Source organism: Periplaneta americana, chromosome 14 (assembly GCF_040183065.1).
Source record: "Periplaneta americana isolate PAMFEO1 chromosome 14, P.americana_PAMFEO1_priV1, whole genome shotgun sequence".
In the NCBI taxonomy this organism is placed as follows: domain Eukaryota; kingdom Metazoa; phylum Arthropoda; class Insecta; order Blattodea; family Blattidae; genus Periplaneta; species Periplaneta americana.
This window is the reverse complement of record NC_091130.1, coordinates 52175375-52199472: the sequence shown is the minus strand read 5'-3', so window position 1 is coordinate 52199472 and position 24098 is coordinate 52175375. Positions and strand designations below refer to the sequence as shown.

The 24098-nt window shown below is 37.9% G+C and overlaps 1 protein-coding gene across 4 annotated transcripts in view; it reads left to right on the top strand.

Annotated features, from left to right (window-relative positions):
- The window catches only part of LOC138713276 (myocardin-related transcription factor A-like), a 646210-nt gene that overhangs the window by 53212 nt on the left and 568900 nt on the right, over window positions 1–24098 (top strand). For all 4 annotated transcript variants that reach the window (XM_069845245.1, XM_069845243.1, XM_069845244.1 and 1 more), the window contains exon 2: window positions 745–833. The gene's annotated coding sequence lies outside the window, so the exon portion shown is untranslated. The remainder of the gene's footprint in view (window positions 1–744; window positions 834–24098) is intronic.

Below are 24098 nucleotides of genomic sequence, written 5' to 3'. Positions count from 1 at the left end.
TTGTGTGGAGTGTAGCATTGTATGGGGCAGAAACATGGACATTATGACGAAATGAATGGAAACGAATATAAGCATTTGAAATGTGAATATGGAGAAGAATGGAGCTGAAGTGGACATACAGAATAAGAAATGAAGTTGTGTTGGAAAGAGTGGATGAAGAAAGAATGGTGCTGAAACTGATCAAAAAGAGAAAAGGGAATTGGCTGGGTCACTGATTGAGAAGAAACTGCCTACTGAAAAATGCACTGGAAGGAATGTTGAACGGGAGAAGACTTGGGGGCAGAAGAAGATAAAAATGATGGAAGACATTAAGATATGTGTATCATATGCGGAGACTAAGAGAAAGGCAGAAAATAGGAAAGATTGGAGAATGCTGGATGCAGTGAAAGACCTGCCCATGGATAGAACACGTGTGTGTGTATGTATGTATGTATGTATGTATGTATGTATGTATGTATGTATGTATGTATGTATGTATTCTACAAGAGATGCATGCCCGTTTTAATAAATGAACTATGAAATTATTAAACTGATAGGTTGTCGTTTATTTGTTTATTGAAGTTAATGAAACAGTTCTTCTTAGAAAAATTGTCTGTTGAGTTGACGTTCGTCAAGCAACATTTGGCAAACGTTAGTGAAACTGGTTGTAAGAACACAGCCTTACAGTATAGCCCATTTTGTACTAGTCTAATTTTGAAAATTTAAAAGATATTTTTTTCTATATATATTTTTCATTGGTTGCAGTGGCATTGTTCTCTACTCCAACCATGATTTTCGACCACATCAGCCTCTTTCGGTTCATTGGCGACTGCAGAGCAACCTGAAGATTTAGGGTAAGTTTTATCTGCGTATTATGTATAATTTGACAATGTAAGCTTGCTAAATGGTTTGTTTTTAATGGAGAAAAATTTGCTTCGGCGCCGGGGATCGAAATCGGGACCCCCAGTTCTATGCACTAGGTGCTCTAACACTGAGCTACGCCGAGGCTGAATCCATAGCACCGGATCGAATCTTTCTCCTTTGGTACTTTGTCTTAGTTGTCCTACTCCATGTTCGACATAATATTTACACATAGTCTGTAATAAGTCAGCACACAATAATAATAATAACCGTTGGTAACCATAACAGATAATTCTGTAAGACCAGAAAATTAATCTTTACGTAAATGGTTTGTGATTAAAAATGTGTAAATATGTTATACAATTTCTTAAGATGATTTAGGTGTGTTCATTCTTCATATAAAAGAGATATATATTACGTAATGACTATTAAGAGTCCCATCCTTCTCGACCTCGGTCCTGTTATTTACCTGACTAGTCTTAGTAGGAAAAATATTAATAGGATGGAAAAAGAGGTGGATTATGAACTTACGAACTCGAGAAGATTTATAAAATCTTTGTCGCAGACGATTAATTTTACACACGTTTTCGTAAAATAAGTGCTCGTAATTGATTGCTGTGTAAAACATGCCAGTATATGTTTCTAATGAAACTGTATGTGCTCTTTAATTTGCTTCACTTTATTGTTTGTTACTGAAAAAAGTCCATCTATGAGTAATAATGGATTGTAACACTTCGTACTGGAAATATTGTTGTGCGACATTATGCTCTCCAAATCTTTATGTATAGAGAGATAATTTAGCTACATTTTGTGCTTAATTATGTAGTTTTCAAGAGTAATAAAGATATAGTTAAATTATGTTGTTTTCACTAAATATGGTTGTCTCTGGAAGCAGGAATGTATCTAGATGCAAAATTTTGTGCTTCTACAAAACATGCAACAGTTTGGTTTTCTTTTGAAGTGGAGAAAATATAAACTCGTATAGTGTAAACATTGGATATCTTTCGGAAATAAACTGTGTAAGGATATACATCACAAAGGAAGTGGTGTATCGTTTTCGTACTTGGTATGCCGGCCCAGAGAAAAAAAAAATCAAACTAAATTTCATTATCTTTGCGGAGAAAATGTACTCGCATTTGTAAACGAATTTCTAGTTTAGATCTACTGTTACTAACTTTATTTCCTTACTCTTTGTTTATATTGTGCATACATTACATTTCTTTACTTTTTACATTAAAGAAGAGAAAACAGGGATGGTATAATGTGTGAATCAATATGGTACTAGAAATGATTAATTTTTATTTTATAGCTCTTGCACGGTCTAGCATTTGAAGGCCTATTGTGTTTATTTAATATACAGTCTTAGACAAAAAGAATGACCGGCTGCCATACGCGAAGACTTTTTTTTAATTGGTTATTTAACGACGCTGTATCAACTACGAGGTTATTTAGCGTCGAATGAGATTGATGATAGCGAGATGGTATTTCGCGAGATGAGGCCGAGGATTCGCCATAGATTACCTGGCATTCACCTTAGGCTTGGGGAAAACCTCAGAAAAAACCCTACCAGGTAATCATCCCAAGCGGGGATCGAACCCGCGCAACTTCAGACCGGCAGGCAAGCGTCTTAACCGACTGAGCCAGTGAATAAATTTCTTATGCACGACTCCGCTCTGTTTTTCCTTTGTTTTGTTTATTCGTTGCTTTTTCTGTCTGTTTTTAGGTCATGTGTTATGAATAATCTGTAACGAAAATATATTCAAGGAGTAAATTGGGTTAAAATAAAAATCCTTTCCCTAGTCGTGTGAACCAGGCGCTGCCTGAAGTGGACTTCGACAAATTCACACTACAGCGGATCCGTCATTTTTTTGTGTCTAAGGCTGTACATACACAATATGGGTTTAGATCTATATATTTTTCATCCTCCTACCTTGTCAGTTGGAAGCTTACGTAAGAACTCTGGGACGTGGCGACAGAAGACGCCAAACTTCACTGAAGTCAACATATTGACAAAAGACATCCATGTCAAGTGACAAGTTGTCCCAAAGTGTCATCTCTATAAAGAAAGGAACATGTTGGAGCAAAATTTATTTAATTTGATTGAGGTCCTCTTATTAGCTATACAGAGTGTTTCCGAGGTGGTGTTACAAACTTTCAGGGATGATGGCGAAGGGCACATGTATCAATTTGAGATAAGGAACCCTGGTCCGGAAATGACTGAGTCGAAAGTTATAAGCAAAAATAGTAGTGTGGAAATGGAATTGTAATTTGGTACCACGTGCCCTCCTTCCCTTAACCTTGGGAACAATCGTGGAAAAATGGTATGGGCCGGATGTCTTCTACGTGGGTTCTTGTCCCGATACAATCTGTGAGCTTGTCTACTGTTTCCATTGGCTCATCCGTATTCGAAAACCAGGCCTGCTTATTCCGCTCTCGTGCTCTTCCATTTCACTAAGACTGATAGACTGGACACTGTAACTTGTACACATACACTGCTGTCTACAGACATGCATATCAGGACCGACCATGTCCGTTACACATTACGCTATCTGCATTGCTTTAGTGTAGTTCCCTGTCCCCATCCCTCAGACAGCGCACTGAATGGAATACTGTAAGTACACAAGGTAAACTACGTCAGATGAATAGAGTATGTGTAAGATGTACAGATAAATACACATAAATAAGGTGTACAGAGGAATAAAATTATTTCATTTCCTCACAACTATTTTTGCTTGTAACTTTCGACTCTGTCATTTCCGGACCAGGGTTACTCATCTCAAATTGATACATGTGTCCGCCATCATCCCTGAAAGTTTGTAACACCACCTCGGAAACACCCTGTACATTTAAGAAATAAGATCTCAAGTTATACTTCTTTTCCGATAGAATCTAAGCGAATAGTTTTTATCGCTTCGAAAGTATTGAATCCGCGTTACTTTCATCCAGAAACAGCCAGGGAACCATTAGTTGGGGCCAACGCTTATTGTATTTAGTACACACTGATTTCAAATTTTGAGATTGAATGATTCTACCGAAATCTTCAGAGATTTTTTCTCGAGAACGTTCTTCTCTTTGGTATGTACCTTAAGGCAAGCAGATATTTAAGATTTTTGGATCTACACCAGTCTATCACACAACAGGACTCCGTGGGGTGGCTTTGGAATATTTAAGTCAACACATTGAAAACAAATATCCATGTCAGCTGACACGTTGTCGTGAATTGTCGTCTCTCCATAAAGCAAGAAAAATTGTGGAGCAAATTTTATTTAATGTGGTCGAAGTTCTTTTGCGAGCCATAAATTTACGGAAAAGGACCTCAAGTTACATTTCTTTTCTATTTGAATCCATGGAAAGAATTTTTGTCTCCTCTACAGGCATTGAATCCGCGATACTTCGATCCAGAAATAGCCATGGGAACCATTAGATGGGGCCGACTCTTCTTGTAAATTATGGATTGGCTTCAAATTTTGAAATTGAGAGATTCCGCCAAAACCTTTAGAGATTTTTCCCTGATAATTTTCTTCTCTTTGATATATTCCTTAAACAGATATGTAAACTGTTTGGATGTACACCAGACTATCACGCATTATGGCCCTAAAATGTGGCGTCGGAATACGTTGAACACATTCACAACAAACACCCATTGGTAACAATTGCTATTAGAGGATAAAATTTCGCTTCGGTGCCGGGGATCGGACCTGGGTCCTTGGTTACACGTACCAAGCGCTCTAACCACTGAGCTACGCAGTTGTTACCATAACAGATAAATTCTGTAGGACCAAAACTTAATCTTTACGTAGATTCTTCGCCCAACAGTGCATATATTGTGGAATCCCGGTCACCAAGTCATTCAATTGAGTGCGCTCCTTGTATAATGGCAGTTGTCAACATTATATCGAACATGGAGTAAGGCCACAAAGGGAAAACACCAAAGGAGAGAGATTCGATCCGGTGCTGTGGATTGAACTTAAGCGTAGCTCGTGGTTACAGCGCTTGGTATGTAGAACCGAGGACCCGGGTTCGATTCCAGACGCCAGAGCGAATTTTTCTTCTCTAATAACAATTGTTACCATGACAGATAAATTCTGTAGGACCAAAAATTAATCTTTATATAGATTGTTTCTTTATTTTATGTTCGAAATTGATGTCTCTTACTTGCATTTGAAGAGTGATGATGTTCGCTGTTGGGGTGTATTTTAAATTCGTCTTTTGCATATTGGAGAAATGTTTGGACTCATTCTGACTGTCAAAACTCTTCAATTATGAAGCCGTCATCCTGTGTCACCATCTCATGCGGAAGTTCGCTCATCGCTGAAACTTGTCATAGTAACGTATCTTAGCAGGTCGTTCATTCTACGTAATTCAACCGGCTGACACTTCTTAATACTCCGTGATTTGAACCATCTGTCTTTCTTATGGGTTACATTACGAAACATAATGATCTTAATGGGAAACTGGAGAAGGCGCATGCGCACGTTTTTGCGCACACAGTTCAATACACGATGAGAAATGACTTGTCATGTTTCTGGCGACAGTTTTATTTATTTTTCTCGTAAGAACGGAAGTAGCGTATGTTTTTTTGCTTCCGTTTCGGACCATTTCGAATTGGCGTCCTCGGCGTCTACACTACAACTGTATTTATGTAGATATAGGCTGTATGTACCTATGTATTTTATAATTTGCTGCACTAGTATAAATTATCTTACGTAGTCTCATAAATGAAATGTTCTTGTAATCTAGTTTGAAGTTTTGGTATTTGAAATGTTCTTGCATAAAATCTAAATGAACGGCCTTATTGAGAAAACATTCCTTAAGAAGAGGATGTAATAGATAAAGAGAAATAGAGAAAATGTATTGCTTTTAATATGAGGAATGTTATTTACCACATGAAGGTGACAATGATCTTTCGGCCAGGACATAGGTACTGTATCAACAAATATCAGGAATGTTGAATAACATTTTCAAACATGATAACGTTAATGACACAACCCTTCTTTAAAATATACAACAGATAGGAAGTTATATCTAACACTACTGAAGGGCAGCAATATTTGCATTTTTCGGTAACGAGACATCAATGTCCTACCGAGAAGCAATAGATTTTCAGAACAGCTTGCTACACTGTCTACATTTCGTTAGGTCACAAGAAAAAAAAAAAAAAAAAAGGAAATCCTCGGAAATTAGAGATTTTGTTCATCCTCGACAATATCCTTTATCTACGAACATAGTAAATTAGATACAGCTTATTACAATAATGGACGAATACAGATTGCCTTTACAAGTGTTGATCTACTGGCCGAGAGGAAAAAGGAATCTAGAAAGATCTCTGAAATGTTTGGCAGACGAAATTGACCACCTGGTCTGACATTAGTGAAAAATTACTTTGTTGCTGTAGCTGTTAATGATGGAGGCAGTGATTAAGAATTCCATTCCATTTGTTCATCATCATCATCATCATCATCATCATCATCATCATCATCATCATGAATTAGGCTTTCCAGCCTGTTACGGCGAAATCAATGCAGAAGTCCATTTCTTCCGGAATCGTCCAACCTCGCGTTTTCTCTTTGGATTACACAGGGTGATTCACGAGGATTTACCGTCCTTTGCGGAATTTCTGAAGACATTTTAAGCAAAAAAATGTCATATAAACATAGTTCCTATTCTCAATACTTTCAAAGTTACACTAATTTAAAGTTGTTTGTAAAATACGTTTTTTCTTTAGTTTGACGGTACAAGAATAATACAAATAGAAAATGAACCATTCAGAAGTATCATTTCTTTAATTTGCAAGTATTATGAAGCTAAAAATGTACTGTGAACTTCTTAGTTGCTTCGTAGAGACATCTTTTTCTATTTTTAACTATAAAATTACATTATTATTACGCACTTATCACAACAATTATTACAAATCACACCACTTCCACCGACTTAATTATTTGCAGTTCAATTTTGCATCCTAATTTACAGTCTTTGAGAGTTTACAACACATTTTAAAAAATGTCGCCGTCCGCTTGAGTACACTTGGCCGCACGCTTGTGAACGGCACTCGTCGCGCTACGTAACTGCATACGGCTATCTTTGATTTTCATAGCGCTCGCGCTGGCTGCAAACAGTACGCTTATCAAGATCACGCGTTCACAGCAATGCCTTCCAATAACGAAACTTATCGGTAACTCTGTAAATATTGAGAATAGGACCCATGTTCATATGACATTTTTTGCTCAGAATGTGTTCGGAAATAAGCTCCGTAAAGAATGGTAAATCATCGTGAATTACCCTGTATAAATATGCTTCACCCAGTGGTAGTAACAGAAAAAATGGCGATATGACAGAAAAACTAAGGTTATATCAAGTAGGAATATAAACAAAAGAAGTCAACGACAACAAGTAATATATCGAACAAGAGAATATACAATCAAAAGAAATATGTATGCTACTAAATACATTCTTCACTACTACGAACATTTTCAACATCTCCTGTAGGCCTACATTCTCTAATCACTACACATTAACTTCACTCATTACTCGGTCACTGCAACTCACTGATCTGGCTCTGTAGCTCACTGCACTTCCACTACAACACATTGCACACAAACTATGACTCACTGCACTTAAACTATTATCCTCTGCTCACTCACTATAACTCATTTTTACTATAAATATTACAAATGGCGAACATATACTATATCGTTTGTTAGTGAAGTCCTCAAGGCTAATTTTAAAAGCTTTTGGGTGCTATTCATAGACATTTCGTTAGCCCGCGCTACGAGCGTGCTAAACTAGCTCCGACCATCGACTGGTTACTTGTACGGGATTCATATCATATATCATATCATATCATATCATATCATATCATATCATATCATATCATATCATATCATATCATATCATATCATATCATATATTATATCATATATCATATCATATCATATCATATCATATCATATCATATATCATATCATATATCATATCATATCATATCATATCATATCATATCATATCATATCATATCATATCATATCATATCATATCATATCATATCATATCATATATCATATATCATATATCATATATCATATCATATCATATCATATCATATCATATATCATATCATATCATATCATATCATATCATATCATATCATATCGCTAACACTGGTTTATGAATACGAAAAACGTTCGTTCGGTGATCATCCACCGGAAGCCCGCGCTAAGAATGTCTTTGAATACGGCCCTTTACGTTTATTGGTAGGGCTAAGATTTTTGTGCCCTAAAATTACCAAAATATGCAGTATAAAATATACCCCTATGACCTAAAAATTCCATAAATATGCTCTAAAATATATTTTTATTTATTTTACGAGGTTATTTTACGATGCTTTGTCAACATCTTTGGTTATTTAGCATCTGAATGAGTTGAAGGTGATAATGCCGATGAAATGAGTCGGGGGTCCGACACCGAAAGTTACCCAGCATTTGCTCATATTGGATTAAGGGAAAACTCCGGAAAAACCTCAACCATGTAACTTGCCTCAATCGGGAATCGAACCCGGGCCACCTGGTTTCGCGGCCAGATGCGCTAACCGTTACTCCACAGGTGTGGACTCTAGCCTATAATAAAAAAAATATACTATAACAAATTTAAATATTTTTCATGGTTTACTTTAAAAGTATAAACTGTACCTGAAATGATAAGCAAAAGAGAAAAAAGTGAAATTTAAGGAATTTCAAGGTAAATAAATTTCATTCAAAATAGAAAATGCTGACTTATTTTCATAAACTATCATTATATCTATATTATGAGACCTGAGTTGCAAAGTACAATGAATACGTTGTGCAAATTTTCAAACGAAAATTATTGTCTATTGTCGGCTAGCAAAATTTTGTACATAGAAAAACTTTTTCTACTTCTACGGATAAAATGGGAGCAAATTTAAAACGAACAGTATCAGTTGACTCTAATTATTTAGCTGTCTCTCTCACACACCTTCTTTTGGCAAAAAAGTAGTTTTCTCTACTTCCACATCGAGTTGCTTCAAGTGAGATGCCTAGCCACTCCTTTCTCTACCTGCGTGGAAAGAAATAGATAAATATTTATCGTGACTCGTGGCCATTTAGGGTCAAGTCCATTTTGCACATTCCCGAGAATAGGGGAGGAAGAAAATATTAAGATTTTACCAGAGGCAAATGAAAGAACATAATTCTAAGAAATTCAAAGAACGAAGGAAACCAGCATTAGATATAGACAAGTATACAATAGCGGCAAAAAAAGAAAAAAAAAAACCGGACCGATCCTTGTAGCTGATTTCAGAGTCTTGTTCACTCCAGAGCTCGATAGACTGGTAACTAAGACTTTCGTGCTTCGAATCCTGCCTGGGAAGGAAACTTTTTTTTGTTCCTTATTCAGATTTATTCCCAATACTTTTCGATTGCAGCTATATTTTACTACTTAATTAACTTATTATTCCCAGAATATGAATTTTACCAGCAATCGAAAAGTATTGGGAATAAATTTGAATAAGGAACAAAAACAAGTTACCTTCCCAGGCAGGATTCGAACCACGAAATTCTAGTTACCAGTCTATCGGTCTCTGGAATGAACAAGGTTCTGAAATCAGCTACAAGGGTCGGTCCGCGTTTTTTTGCCACTACTGTACAAAAAACTTCAAAATGTAAAAATATGCTGAATATGACCATTAAAATATGAAGATTAAAATAAGCCTATGCTTTATCAGGATAAAATCGCCAAATATGCACAAATATGCTCTAAGTACCTTAATTTAATTCCCTCCCCCCCACCAAATTAGATTTATGTATACTTTAGCAACTCATTGACCTTATAAAAAATACGCTAAATAATGAAAATTCTAGCCTTAGTTATTGGTAAAGCCTTTGGTAAGTGTAATGGTAGAGCATTCTAGTCCTTGATGGTACGGTTGAGAAAATAAAATTTTCCAATGTCCGTTTTCTGTTTTCTTTTCCTCAATTTATGTGAATGGTCGTTTCTTGAAGAATAATTTGGAGCCTGTAACCAATATTTTATTTCTCTTCTTGCAGGCTCACCTCTCTACGATCTAAATATTGCACATAATCGAAACGTGTTCTTCTGTCTGTGATATGGCATGACCCTGTTTGGAATGGCAATCTTATTTAATTTCTTGTGAAGTATTGTTGTACTCAATTGTGACCTGTCCAAGTTGAATTTTGACTCTGTATAAATCGCAGATGAAAGAATGGTTAACATACTGTTAGTGGGTCCACACCTGTGTAGTAACGGTTAGCGAGTCTAGACGCGAAACCAGGTGGCCCGGGTTCGATTCCCGGTCGGGGCAAGTAACCTGGTTGAGTTTTTTTCCGGGGTTTTCCCTCAACCCAATATGAGCAAATGCTGGGTAACTTTCGGTGTTGGACCCCGGACACATTTCACCAGCATTATCACCTTCATCTCATTCAAACGCTAAATAACCTAAGATGTTGATAAAGCGTCGTAAAAATAACCTACTACTATTACTGCTGCTAAATTGTGTGAATAGTATGAAATATTGGTAGAGTGTTTTATTTCCAGTATACTGTAGCTATACCACTGTTGGCGTGGGAAGTTTAGTTTTAGGAAGACATTGTACATCCGTCATTCATAGCACATGCTTGATGAATTTTATCTTTGGAAATTTTAAATATTGTTTTTATATTCACTTGCTATTATGTGAGGATAAATCGGTCGAGAAAAAAGTGTGATGAAATTGCACTGAAAACTCCACATATAAACATCCGTCCCACAGCCGCTATCATGTAAGCAATGTAGAAGTTGTCTAGCTAGATGTGTAAGATAACTTGACCGCAGCAACCGGCGTCTTCGGACGAGCGTAGTACGTAGTATAAATGTCAGTTTTCTTAGATCAACAACTTGCAGTTGGCAGACGATTTAATTCTTTTTTAAATCCATCCGGTGTTTTCTTAGCTAGATATTTCTGCAACGGTCAAAGGTTTTTTCAACATGGTTTGGCTTCTGAGTTGTATTGTGTGATTTAGTGGCTCCAACCTATTTTAGAATGGATTTTCCTGATTCATAGAAAGTAGGTCCACCTACAGCAATGATATTTAATTGATATGTAAGAATGAAATAAGTACATTTTTATATTGTGCTGAACAGCTCTAGTGGCTCGAGCCCTGGACTTATAATTCTTTGTACCTGGATTCGATCGTCGGTGTACCTCCGACTTATAACTTGTGTTGGGAAAACCCGTGGTCCAGGTAACACAGGGGAAACCCCTGTAAAAAAAAATAACGGTTCAGGAGCTCCTGTTCCCCTGTGGCATCCCAACAAATGAGGCCTTGCAAACCCAAAGGAGCTAAGTGACAAATTTTTCAAAACTGAGTTTTGTACACCTAAGTAATCTATGAACCAGCGCCAATGCACAGCTAAAAGAGATGCTCTTAACCAGTTTCTAGTAGTTCCAACAGTGACCAAAAAATGACACAGGATTTATGTCAAGACCACTTTGCAATTCTAAAGGAGCTATGTGCAGCTGATTCTATTCAGTGGAAGGCGGACTAGTGACTGTTTTGTTGTATTTTTGGCGTACTTTTTGCTAATAATGATCGAGGAACCTGCTGGATTTAATGACGAAACACAAATAAAAGTTTCCCGTAAGAAGTTAATGCACAAAGCACGTGTGAGTGGGAACTCATATGTAACTGGAAGTGGTAAACATATTCTAGAAAACCCACTTTCAAATAAACAGGCAAGGTCAGGCAACATAATTTCATATTATATTTATTTGATATGTCTTTATTTTATATTCCAAATATATTATTATATCTACTGGTTCATTGATCCACATTCAAAATACTTTAGATGATGTCATGTATCTCTGGTGGAGGAAATCAGATGGCATTGTGTTTACTGCGTGCAATCAACGGATTTCATTACGTCCAAGAAGAAGATGGTGATTTGGAGTGACAACTGTTGCGGTCAGTTTAAAAACCGCATGATATTTCTGTACCTGTATCTCATTGCCATGGGAATGATTGATAAGATGGAACACAAATTTCTCATGGTAGGTCACAGTTTTGGTTCTGCAGATTGTGATTTCGCTGTAATAGAACAACGTTGGAAGGTTACAAGTAACAATCAAGTTGCTGCAGCCATTGAAGAAGACTTTCCGCATGGGAGGAAAATTCTTTGACATCGATGAAGCAGCATCTCTGACAATCAACACATCTAAATTGAAAATCTCTAAGACTACTTGGATTATGGTAGAGAAATCAGCACTGGCTGTTGTGGAAATCAGAGAGAGTTTCAATGAAATCTCTGATTTCAAGTCGTACAAAGTTCTGAAGCCAAGAGTCACAATGGAAAACATCGCCAAGATACAAATTCAAGCTCTTCCGGCAACAGCTGCTCTGTCTGCTATGAAGAAAGAAAACTTATGGAAAATGCTTCCTTACATAGACCAAGAAAATCGAGAATTTTTCTGCACCTTTTCACCTAAGTTGAAGGTTCTACCAAGGTTTGTATGTCTACTGCCATCAATGTTCATGACCTAAGAACATTAATACAGGGTTGTTTCCGAACTCTGATAACGAATTTGAATGACCTCATGTGCTTCAGGAATCACACCGACAGCAGAATTGCGACGAGAGGTGACAGACCAGTAGTGAGTGATTTCATAATCAGAGTGCACGGTGTATCACAGTAGCAATGCCCAAGAAAATCGAGACTTTTTGGGAGGGGTACATAACAACCCTTTCCGATGCCAAGTATAGATACGTGAAAATCATAGGAACCTGCAAAAAACGTGATTTCATTATTTCCAAGAAAGGCATCTTGTGTGTACCTAATAAGACTGGCAAAGCTCGGAGGGATTACTTCCAGGGTGGAAAAAACAACAAAATTCACCCCCGTCACAAGTCGCTGCACCCCACAAGATGATATAAGTTATTCCATTACAGCTTTACCAAACTTATTAAGTACACAGAAGATGTCTTTCTTGGAAATAACGAAACCTAGTTTATTGCAGGCTTCTTTTATTTTCAAGTAACTGGAATGGGTTGTTATGTACCCCTCTCAAAAAGGCTCGATTTTCTTGGGCATTGCTACGGTGATGCACCGTGCACTCTAATTATGAAATCACTCACTACTGGTCTGTCACCTCGCGCCACAGTTCAGCTGTCGTGTGACTCCTGACGCACATGATATCATTCAAATTCGTTATCAGAGATTGGAAACAATCCTGTAGCACTGATAACATTAATTTTTCTTTATTTTTCACTTTTTTATAATACTAGCCAAACTTTAATCTGCATGGTTTCGAAAGATTGCACGGTACTTAGCTCTGTTCACTATAAGTATCAGGTTGTACTTAGCTTCTTTCCAAATATCTCAATTTCAAATATTTTTTGTGAAGTGTATGAGTAATTATAATCCAAAAAAACACATGTAGTCAATAAAGCATGGTTCAAAGTATGTTAATAATTTTTTGCTACATGTTATATTAAAACCCTGAAGCATGAATCAGTTTTTACTTATTTCCCAAAAAACACAATTCTGTCACTTAGCTCTTTTGGGTTTGCAAGGCCTCAAATTTCCATCATTTCATCTTATCGCAGGTGTGGCGTAATCCAGCGTGCCCTGGCGGTTCTGAGCAACGACTTTGTCGGTAAATTGGTCTACTCAATTACTTGGATTCATATGGGTGAATGACAACGGTTAAGTACTCGCTATTAGAAGAAAGAGACATTGTGGATAGGAAGGTTAATGAATAAAAGCATAGCAATAAGTTAGCGTTTTTCTTTTCAGAATATAAAGTATATACAGGGTGTAATGAAAATAGTGGGAAAAACTTGATATGTGGATTGCTCATATGTAGAGAAGAAAAAAATTTATATGAACATAGGTCCGGAAATGCCTGGTTGCCTCGTTAAAGGGGTTACAAGGAGGATCTTTATGCACTACAGAAGTTAGGTATTAGTTGATTGATGTTTCAGTCTGTACATTTCTTTACAGAAACTGTTCAAAATGTCCACCTCCTGCCTGAATACAGGCCGCAGTTCGTCGTCGCACTGACGTCCGGACCTGTTCCCAAATTCCTTGCGTAACACGTATTGTCCGGCATTGTTGCTCAATTCGCACACATTTCAGTCTGGATGTACGTATACATCTTAATGCAACATTCCATGGCCGATGGATAGGGCGAGGTGGAACGACTGCGTGGCCTCCACGCTCACCAGATCTCAAACCACTGAACTTCTTCTTATGGGGGCACTTGAAGTCGCTTGTGTATTCGACTCCTGTAAACGATGTGGAAACTCTCCATCTGCGTCTTACTATCAACCTCCTAAGTGTTCTAGGAATATTTTCTTACAAAAAACCGAAAATCGATTTTTTGACCATTTTTTTTTTTTTTGTAAAAGCTCAGTCCCAGTGTCCCTTAAATAAAAAGTAATGACTAAGCACACCAATGATAATACCCGTAATCTTGTATGAAAAGTTTTATTGTGAATGTTTTGTTTAAAAACTGAACTTAAAACTAGGCTGCAAGCGAGCCTAGAGTGAGGGAGGATAATAAAAAATGTTAACATGTTGTAGGAATATCCTGTCAAACACGTATACCACAACCCCTCTTGTTACTGACTGGCAAGGTTAGCCCTAACGTTTAAACTCCAAGCCGTGAAGTTTCCTTCTGTATAAAAAAAAAAAACAAATATAAGATGGCGTAACTCATTGCCATTGGTGAACAACCGACATCAGATGTTAAAATTTTAGTAACATTTTATTCATTTTACACTCGAGTATAAACGCGTGAAAAGTTTTTTTTATATAGGCCTACTATTTAAATAATGCTCTACCTGCGGACTTACTAAAGAGTTTACCAATAACCAAAAATGTATTTAAAAATAGCCTTAAGGACTTTACTAATAGAGGATAATAGGCTATATTATGCATACTATTTTGTGGTTTTACAAGTAGGCCTATAGTGAGTAAGCAGAGAAACGTAGTGAATCTCCAGTGATTCATATTGGGTGTGCAGTGCGTTGTAGTGAAAGCGCAGTGAGCTTAAAAGTAAATTCTGAGAGTTATAGTGGCAGAAAAATTAGATAGATTTATAGTGAAAGTGTGTGAGTTATAGTGAACGTCCTAAATTGCTTGTAATGGGATCTAGGCTAGCGATTTGAAGTTAATATAGTAAGTACAATTCTACGGAATAATAAGGGTGTAATTGATGTTTTGTTATTTGAAGTGTTGTCTCTGTGAAGTGTGTTGTGTCAGTGAAGTTTTATAGTTTATAGTGGTAGTGCAAAGTATTTGAACAGTGAAATGTTTTTGAAGTGTTAGTGAAATCAGAATAGTGTCAGTGAAATGTTTCATAGTTCCAGTGCAGTGAGTGAATTGATAGCGGAATGAGTGCAGTGCTGAAAGATACTTATGCAAGTATGAACATATATCGTAATACTCGTGGGTTTAAGTTCGAACTTAGGGTTAAGATATAAATTAGATTTACTTTAATTAATTATGTTATATTAAGTGATTATGCTTCATTTAATTGAGGATGCTCCTTGTTAATATTATTATATATTGCTATTCTTATTTTATCATTAATATTATGAATTGTAATTTATTATTAATGTAATTATTGAGTGTAATTAGTACGTACTGTAACTGTTGGTGCAGCCTTTTCCTAGTGGTGTTCTGTGAGATCGTCCACAGTGGCTCTGTTGTGTCTTACGTTTGAGAGTGTCATTGAGTAGAAAAATAGCACTTACATTGTATGTGTATGTCTAGAATTAAATAAGCAGATTGTTATTTTTTTTTATTAAAACTCATTTATGATGGTCCACATTTCTTGTACTTCATAATGCATTGTTCTATTGAAGTATAGAAATCAGTGGCGGCTCCTGCATATTTCTTAAGAGGAGGAAAGAAATTAACAGCACGAAATGACACCTTCTTGAATGAAACATGCTACAAATTAGCCTACATGCATATATGTAAGACCAGGTAGTGTTGGGGTTGGCCTTCCCTTCTGTATAGCAATATTCTGTTCTTGTAAACTGAGTTTCCTAAATTGTCCAAAATATATTATGATTTCACTTCCATTCATTGTTGAATAATTGCACAAATTAACAATTACAAGGAAATTCACAACCTCGTAGCATTTTTCGAAGACACTACAGCATCACACGTGTTGGAAGAGACTAGCTAACTCGTAACCGGAACCGTTTTACGGAAATGGAAATGGGAATGGGAAATAATCTGAGGAAAGCGAGAACACTGCACCCACCCACGTGGTCTGTGTTGCCACATGTACATTTTACAAGTTCAGTATCACATGCTTTTGAAGAATGTCAGTTTTTGTGAAGTCATACTATCATTATTGTTCAAAGCTGCCGGTGGCCGATTATTTTTTTATGATAAAAATGATGTAGTTTGGAGTACCTACTTTCAGTTTCAAATATATTTGTACAAAACTGACAACTTGCTGTTGCCCTGTCTAGTAAACAATGAATAGAAGTGAATTTCAGGGGCCAACTACGTAAAACTACTTCCTCTTTGTTTTACATAAACCCGACTTTAACTTTCAAATATCCATGAAAGTTTCAAACCATGAATAGTAGCCTATATAAAATGCAATGAATAATATTTTTTATTCATAATTAAAAAAAAAAAAGGTTTACATGGTGTCTTTCATAGCGTTGCGTTACAACTGTTTTTGTTGTGTCTCCTTCTAGATGTGTTATAGTCCGGTTGAATGCAACATCGTTAGATGGCAGCAGTATCGAGCTTGCTGCACGACCAGTCGGTTTCTATTTCCCGCCCATAACTGATTCAGAGGAGGATCTCCTCCCTCTCCGTTCATTTACTTGCTTTAAAACTCTGCTTCTTTCTCTGGCCGCTAGTGCGCTGTTGTCTATATGTGTTAACTGCAGTAGAGGAGGAATGGAGTGCCTTTCCTCTACACAGACAATCTCGCATCTTTCTCACAGTTTTCTACAGCACATGAGCGCGCGTCGTTTAAAACTCGATCAACCGAGTTTTTCTTATAGCTGTGAACTTAAAAATTATCGAATCTTCCTCGAATTTCAAGGCACATATTTTATTTGGTATTTAATTTCAAAGGAAGAAAATGTGAGGAGAACGTTCCTCCCTTCCCTCCCCCGAGGAACCGCCACTGATAGAAAATATGTGGACATGTATTATCCTCTTGTATTGTAATTTTACTTCGGAAGAGAACATTAATTTAGCTTGCCAAGTCTGCCACACCACGCATCCGCAGCATGATATCACTTCGTTTGTGACGTCATATTGTTGGAATGTTCTGCTTGATTGAGAAAGACATGACGTAGTCCAAAAGAGCTTGGAAAATCGCCTAAAATTTTGCCGTAGTGTATATCTGTCTTGTGTTCTTTATGACGTATTGACCAACGTAAAAGAGGATTGGAGGGTGTAGTAGTGATACGCTTCCCGCTGTTATATACTATTTGCGTACATGAAACTTAAAATTCCTTCCCTAGTCAAAGAGAACTGGCGAATATGGGTCGATGAATATATCCTTTATCGACATATCCTTCCTATTCCAATTGAATGGTGTGCAGCTTATCATAGAGTTTTAAGTATGATAGTAAAAGGGAGTAGCGTTTTATTCTACAGCAGTGTCCGTCCTTTTTAACCAATGACTTTGACTGTTCGCGCATGAAAGGGAGTCTATTGGCCAGCGAAAGAGCAGTGTGACTTGTTAAACACTTCTTACTGTAGCGAATGTTCAGTTGTCTCTAAACGTAAACACAAACTATGCTTGTCGGTTCTTCAATCACCTACTACTCTACTGTCCAAGAACAACAGTTCCTGCCACAAGAAACATTGTGATGTCTAATTTTATCCGCGTTGTTTATTTACTACTGTTTTAGAATTTTTATGACGTAAAATTATGAAAAAAATCTGTTGCATGGCACTAAATGTTCTGAAAATGCTTTGAAATTATAAGAAGAGGAATGGGTGAATGTTATCATGCATTATGTTTGAGTAAAAAAAAAAAACGTAAACACCGATACTCATACATTTTAATTCAAGCTACAAAGAGGAGTAAGGCAAGGAGGCCCAATATCCCCCACATTCTTTATATGTTTACTTACTTACTTACAAATGACTTTTAAGTAACCCGCAGGTTCATTGCCGCTCTCACATAAGCCCGCCATCGGTCCCTATTCTGTTCAAGATTAATCCAGTGTCTATCATCATATCCCACCTCTCTCAAATCCATATTAATATTATCCTCCCATCTACGTCTCTGCCTCCCCAAAGGTCTTTTCCCCTCCGGTCTCCGAACTAACACTCTATATGCATTCCTGGATTCGCCTTTACGTGCTACATGCCCTGCTCATCTCAAACGTATGGATTTAATGTCCCTAATTATGTCAGGTGAAGGAAACAATGCGTGCAGTTATCACAGGAGACTACGGAATATGCATAGACGAGACAAAATTATCTCAATTTAGGTTTGCAGACGACATAGTACTCATAAACACTATACCAGATTAATTTTTTTAGTTGGTTATTTAACGACGCTGTATTAACTACTAGGTTATTTAGCGTCGATGAGATTGGTGATAGCGAGATGGTATTTGGCGAGATGAGGCCGAGGAATCGCCATATATTAGCCTACCTGGTATTCACCTTACGGTTGGGGAAAACCTCGGGAAAAACCCAACCAGGTAATCAGCCCAAGCGGGAATCGAACCCGCGCCCGAACGCAACTTCAGACCGGCAGGCCATGCCGGTGGCTACCAGATGAATTGAAGACACAATATATTACAGAGCTACAAAAAACTGAGCTGAGAAGTAAACCTAAAAATGAATCCAAGAAAGAATAAGTTGGTGACAAATAGCAGAGAAGTAGACATCACATTAGCAAATAACGAACCTCTGGAATATGTCCAACAAATTGCATACTTGGGTCAAACCATTTCCTTTAAGAACACGATTGAGAAAGTAATAGCACGACGCATCTCAACGGCATGGTCAAAATTCTGGTCTCTGGGATTTATACTCTTTGACATATCCTACAATATAAATTTGAAAGGCGAAATAATGAACTTGTGTATTCTGCCAGCCCTATTATATGGCTGTCAAACATGAAGTTTAACAAAGAAACACAGACAAGCATTAGAATCTGTCAAAGAAAAATGGAAAGAAAACTTCTGGGTATAACATTGAAAGGCAGAATGCAGAACCACGAAATAAGGAAGAGAACAGGATTAAAAGACGTCACGACTACAGGAAGCTGCTTAAAATGGAGCGAGGCAGACATATCATGAGACAACACCCCAGCATATGGACACACAGAGTGACGGGACTCCAGGCCCGGACAGAGGAATCCCGGCAGGCAGAGAACCCTCTGGGCAGACGAATTCAGGAGGACTTTCGGCAGCAGGTGGACTACGATAGCGAAAGAGAGAAGAACCTGGAACCAACTAGTGCAAACAGTTATCAGGACAACAAATTAGGCTGATCTTTCCCAGACTGGCTAACCGGGACTGCAGAAACTAGCTCTCTTGCAATCGAAAGAGTCCCTTGCCCAACAAGGATATACACGGGCTAATTGTGATTTTATTGTAATATGCTAGTGAAAACGACATTAAAAGAGACATCTTGAATTGCAAAACTACTTCAAACAGTAACGTAACGTTTCATCATTATTCTTCTGTAGGCATATACAGGAAATTGTTGATCTTGGTCAGATAGAATGACTCTTAATTTAATTATTATGTATTCCAGAGATTGCTACTAATGTTACCCCTCCTGTTCTATAAAGACTAGTTACGTTCCAAGTGCCAAATCTCAAAACCTTATTCCTTTGCTGTGGTCGTGCCAGAGAATCAGTCCTATTCCGAGGCTTACTGTAGGAATTCGTAACAAGCTGTTTTTTACGGTGATGGGTTGTTAGCCCTTCGCCCAACCCCCAAGCTGGAGGACCACCCCTTATCGGCTGTCCACGACTGCTTATTCAATATATTCGCAGCTACCCTCCATATCTGGAGGCCGTCTCCTCTATAGTATAGTAAAGTATATGATTATGTCTCGTGACGGGAATATTGTACGAAATGGAAATATAAATATTGGAGATTTATCCTTCGAAGAGGTGGAAAAATTCAAATATCTTGGAGCAACAGTAACAAATATAAATGACACTCGGGAGGAAATTAAACGCAGAATAAATATGGGAAATGCGTGTTATTATTCGGTTGAGAAGCTCTTATCATCCAGTCTGCTGTCCAAAAATCTGAAAGTTAGAATTTATAAAACAGTTATATTACCGGTTCTTCTATATGGCTGTGAAACTTGGACTCTCACTCTGAGAGAGGAACATAGGTTAAGGGTTTTTGAGAATAAGGTGCTTAGGAAAATATTTGGGGCTAAGCGGGATGAAGTTACAGGAGAATGGAGAAAGTTACACAACACAGAACTGCACGCATTGTATTCTTCACCTGACATAATTAGGAACTTGAAATCCAGACGTTTGAGATGGGCAGGGCATGTAGCACGTATGGGCGAATCCAGAAATGCATATAGAGTGTTAGTTGGGAGACCGGAGGGAAAAAGACCTTTAGGGAGGCCGAGACGTAGATGGGAGGATAATATTAAAATGGATTTGAGGGAGGTTGGGTATGATGATAGAGACTGGCTTAATCTTGCACAGGATAGGGACCGCTGGCGGGCTTATGTGAGGGCGGCAATGAACCTTCGGGTTCCTTAAAAGCCATTTGTAAGTAAGTAAGTAAGTATTCCAGAGATTGGGTGATTTCTGATGTGGAGTCACGTCTAGCAATGAACCCATTAGCTAGCTTTCCAATATCTGCGTGTGTTGTTTTCTTCTACTGTGAAAGGCTGTACAAGATAAAAAGTGTTGATCATCTATATCTTCTTCTTGACATAAATAGCTGTATTACGACTTCAAATGCAACCAACACAACCGAAAAGCTGAAATATGTATTGTTATCTGAAATGACATGAAGTAATTGTGTGTATACTATTTTAGTCAGATTCATTTCACGAACACCTACAGCAGTGGTCGTCAGCACTCGCTGAAATGTGCAAAGGGTACGCGGTGCTGTCCCGTGTGCACTGTCGTGCAACAGGGAGAGATAGAGAGCATACCCGCTAGCAGCTACGGAATGCACCCTAGTACACTGCGTTTCCCGCGGGTAAGAGAGACTAGCCCCAGCGTGCTCTGTGCTGACGATCCCTGACCTACAGTATCCTATGTAATTTAGTCATAGATGTTTATTTTATAATATTTTCAATGGATCCGAGATCCACCCGTTGGAACCCACCGGAAGGAAGATACGTGGCATGACTTCCACCGGAAGATATAAAAAGCAAATCATTTCTTGCTTGTTTAGACGCAGTGGGATTGCAGTTAGGCACAGGAAACTAGAACAAAGAAAAAGTTCTTAGCATCTTTCATACTTGTACCTGCTTGTACAAAGGAATACAAATGGATTAACAACATTGAGTAGGCACAGTGGACCTGAAGAGCTGAGGGCTAAGCGAACTCTGCTGAAATTCTGTCTTTTTTTCTTTAAGGCTTATTTCCTTTTTTCGGGAACGTGTTATATCTCCAGAGCAACGTTTCCTCGGTTATCCAGTTTTTAGCTGAACAGTTAAAGCAGGTAAAATGGGAGTATAAGGGTACAGTACATCAGTTATTCATAGATTTCAAAAAGGCATATGACTCGGTTAAGAGGGAAATATTATATGATAGGCCTATTCTTATTGAATTTGGTATTCCCAAGAAACTAGTTCGATTAATTAAAATGTGTCTCAGTGAAACATACAGCAGAGTCCGTATAGGTCAGTTTCTATCTGATGCTTTTCCAATTCACTGCGGGCTAAAGCAGGGAGATGCACTATCACTTTTACTTTTTAACTTCGCTTTAGAATATGCCATTAGGAAAGTTCAGGATAACAGGCAGAGTTTGGAATTGAATGGGTTACATCAGCTTCTTGTCTATGCGGATGACGTGAATATGTTAGGAGAAAATACACAAACGATTAGGGAAAACACGGAAATTTTACTTGAAGCAAGTAAAGCGATCGGTTTGGAAGTAAATCCCGAAAAGACAAAGTATATGATTATGTCTCGTGACCAGAATATTGTACGAAATGGAAATATAAAAATTGGAGATTTATCTTTCGAAGAGGTGGAAAAATTCAAATATCTTGGAGCAACAGTACAAATATAAATGACACTCGGGAGGAAATTAAACGCAGAATAAATATGGGAAATGCGTGTTATTATTCGGTTGAGAAGCTTTTATCGTCCAGTCTGCTGTCAAAAAATCTGAAAGTTGGAATTTATAAAACAGTCATATTACCGGTTGTTCTGTATGGTTGTGAAACTTGGGCTCTCACTCTGAGAGAGGAACATAGGTTAAGGGTGTTTGAGAATAAGGTGCTTAGGAAAATATTTGGGGCTAAGCGGGATGAAGTTATAGGAGAATGGAGAAAGTTACACAACACAGAACTGCACGCATTGTATTCTTCACCTGACATAATTAGGAACATTAAATCCAGACGTTTGAGATGGGCAGGACATGTAGCACGTATGGGCGAATCCAGAAATGCATATAGAGTGTTAGTTGGGAGACCGGAGGGAATAAGCCCTTTTTAGGGAGGCCGAGACGTAGATGGAAGGATATTAAAATGGATTTGAGGGAGGTGGGATATGATGATAGAGACTGGATTAATCTTGCACAGGATAGGGACCGATGGCGGGCTTATGTGAGGGCGGCAATGAACCTTCGGATTCCTAAAAGCCATTTGTAAGTAAGTAAGTTAAAGCAGGTTCTTTTCACATTAGAATTCAAATACAATTTTTTGTAGACGAAGACTGCGTTTAGGACAGAGTTTTGCGTTGTAGGCACATTCCCTTTTCCGCTGATAGAATTTCACCACTTCTCCAATGATGTTGATAATGGTAATAGACCCAACTCCCAAAATGCATCTATGACGGCAAAATCACCTACTGGTCTAAAGCGGTTTCCTCTGTGTGGGGCACTTGGGTCAATGGTGGGCAATTGAGTACTCTTCGTTTGGGAAAACTTATCTCAGTCTGATCTGAATGAAGGGGAGGAGAGCAATGGTGAATTGTTCAATGGTTGAGCTGTTTGGACTTTTTGCATTGCTAATTTTCAAAATTGTATCACAACGTTTCAAAGAGTTGATCTCTCTTCGTCGTCAAGTGAAAACCTACTGTGGGGATCAGTCAGACAGAGTAGCTGTTTGTAACGATACCCACAGTAGGTTTTCACCTGACGACGAAGAGAGATCCATTCTTCGAAACCTCGTGGTACAATTTTGAAAATTAGCAATGGAAAAAGTCCAACCAGCTCAACCATTATCTCAGTCTATCGAAAGTAAGTTTTATTTTAGTTTTAAAGGCCAGTATAGACTACCAAAAGTCACCGTACTCGTATATACCTTTTAATCTAACTGGTGTATGTGAGCTCCAACTTTGTCACTCTGAAGTTGGATACTTCTACCTTCTTTACGACATTTAGCGCAACATATCTGGTGTTACGGTTGCGAAGGCAGCTGTCACAACAGGTCGTAGTTCTTCATTAGTTTCTTAGTGATTTGCAACCACCGTCTCTTGATATATCCCCGGTGTGGTCGAATTGGAACTTCGTGGAAGCCATGGTAATGGTGAAGTGATGTTGCAAATTCATGGCCATTTTCCTTTGTGGGACATTTTCGTTTGAAGTCGGGGACAATTAGCGCAAAATGGGTGTACACATCGTCGTGTTGAAACTATTAGGGGAGAGTCGGGTAGTATCGGACATCGGGTAATATCGGACAGTGAGTTTCTTTCATCTACCACACGATGATAGTACCTGATTGACATGGTTACGTTTCTGTGATGTCGCATAGAGACACGTAACCATGTCATTCAGGTACTACCATATGGTGGTAGATGAAAGAAACGCACTGTCCGATACTACCCGATGTCCGATACTACCCGACTCTCCCCTAACATATCCTTAAAAATCTGACCCAATCACATAATTTGCAACAATATCTGTCTGCAATATAACGTGTTAAATTGTGTTCCAACTCCAGTGTGAAGTGTAGATTTTCTTTGATCCAGAAAAGAACATAGCATTTGCGCATGCTGCGGTAAATCGCACATTCATCTGTAAAGAGAATATTTCCTCCTGATGAAACTGTAGGAAATTGCCGAAACATGTTTCGTTACGTTT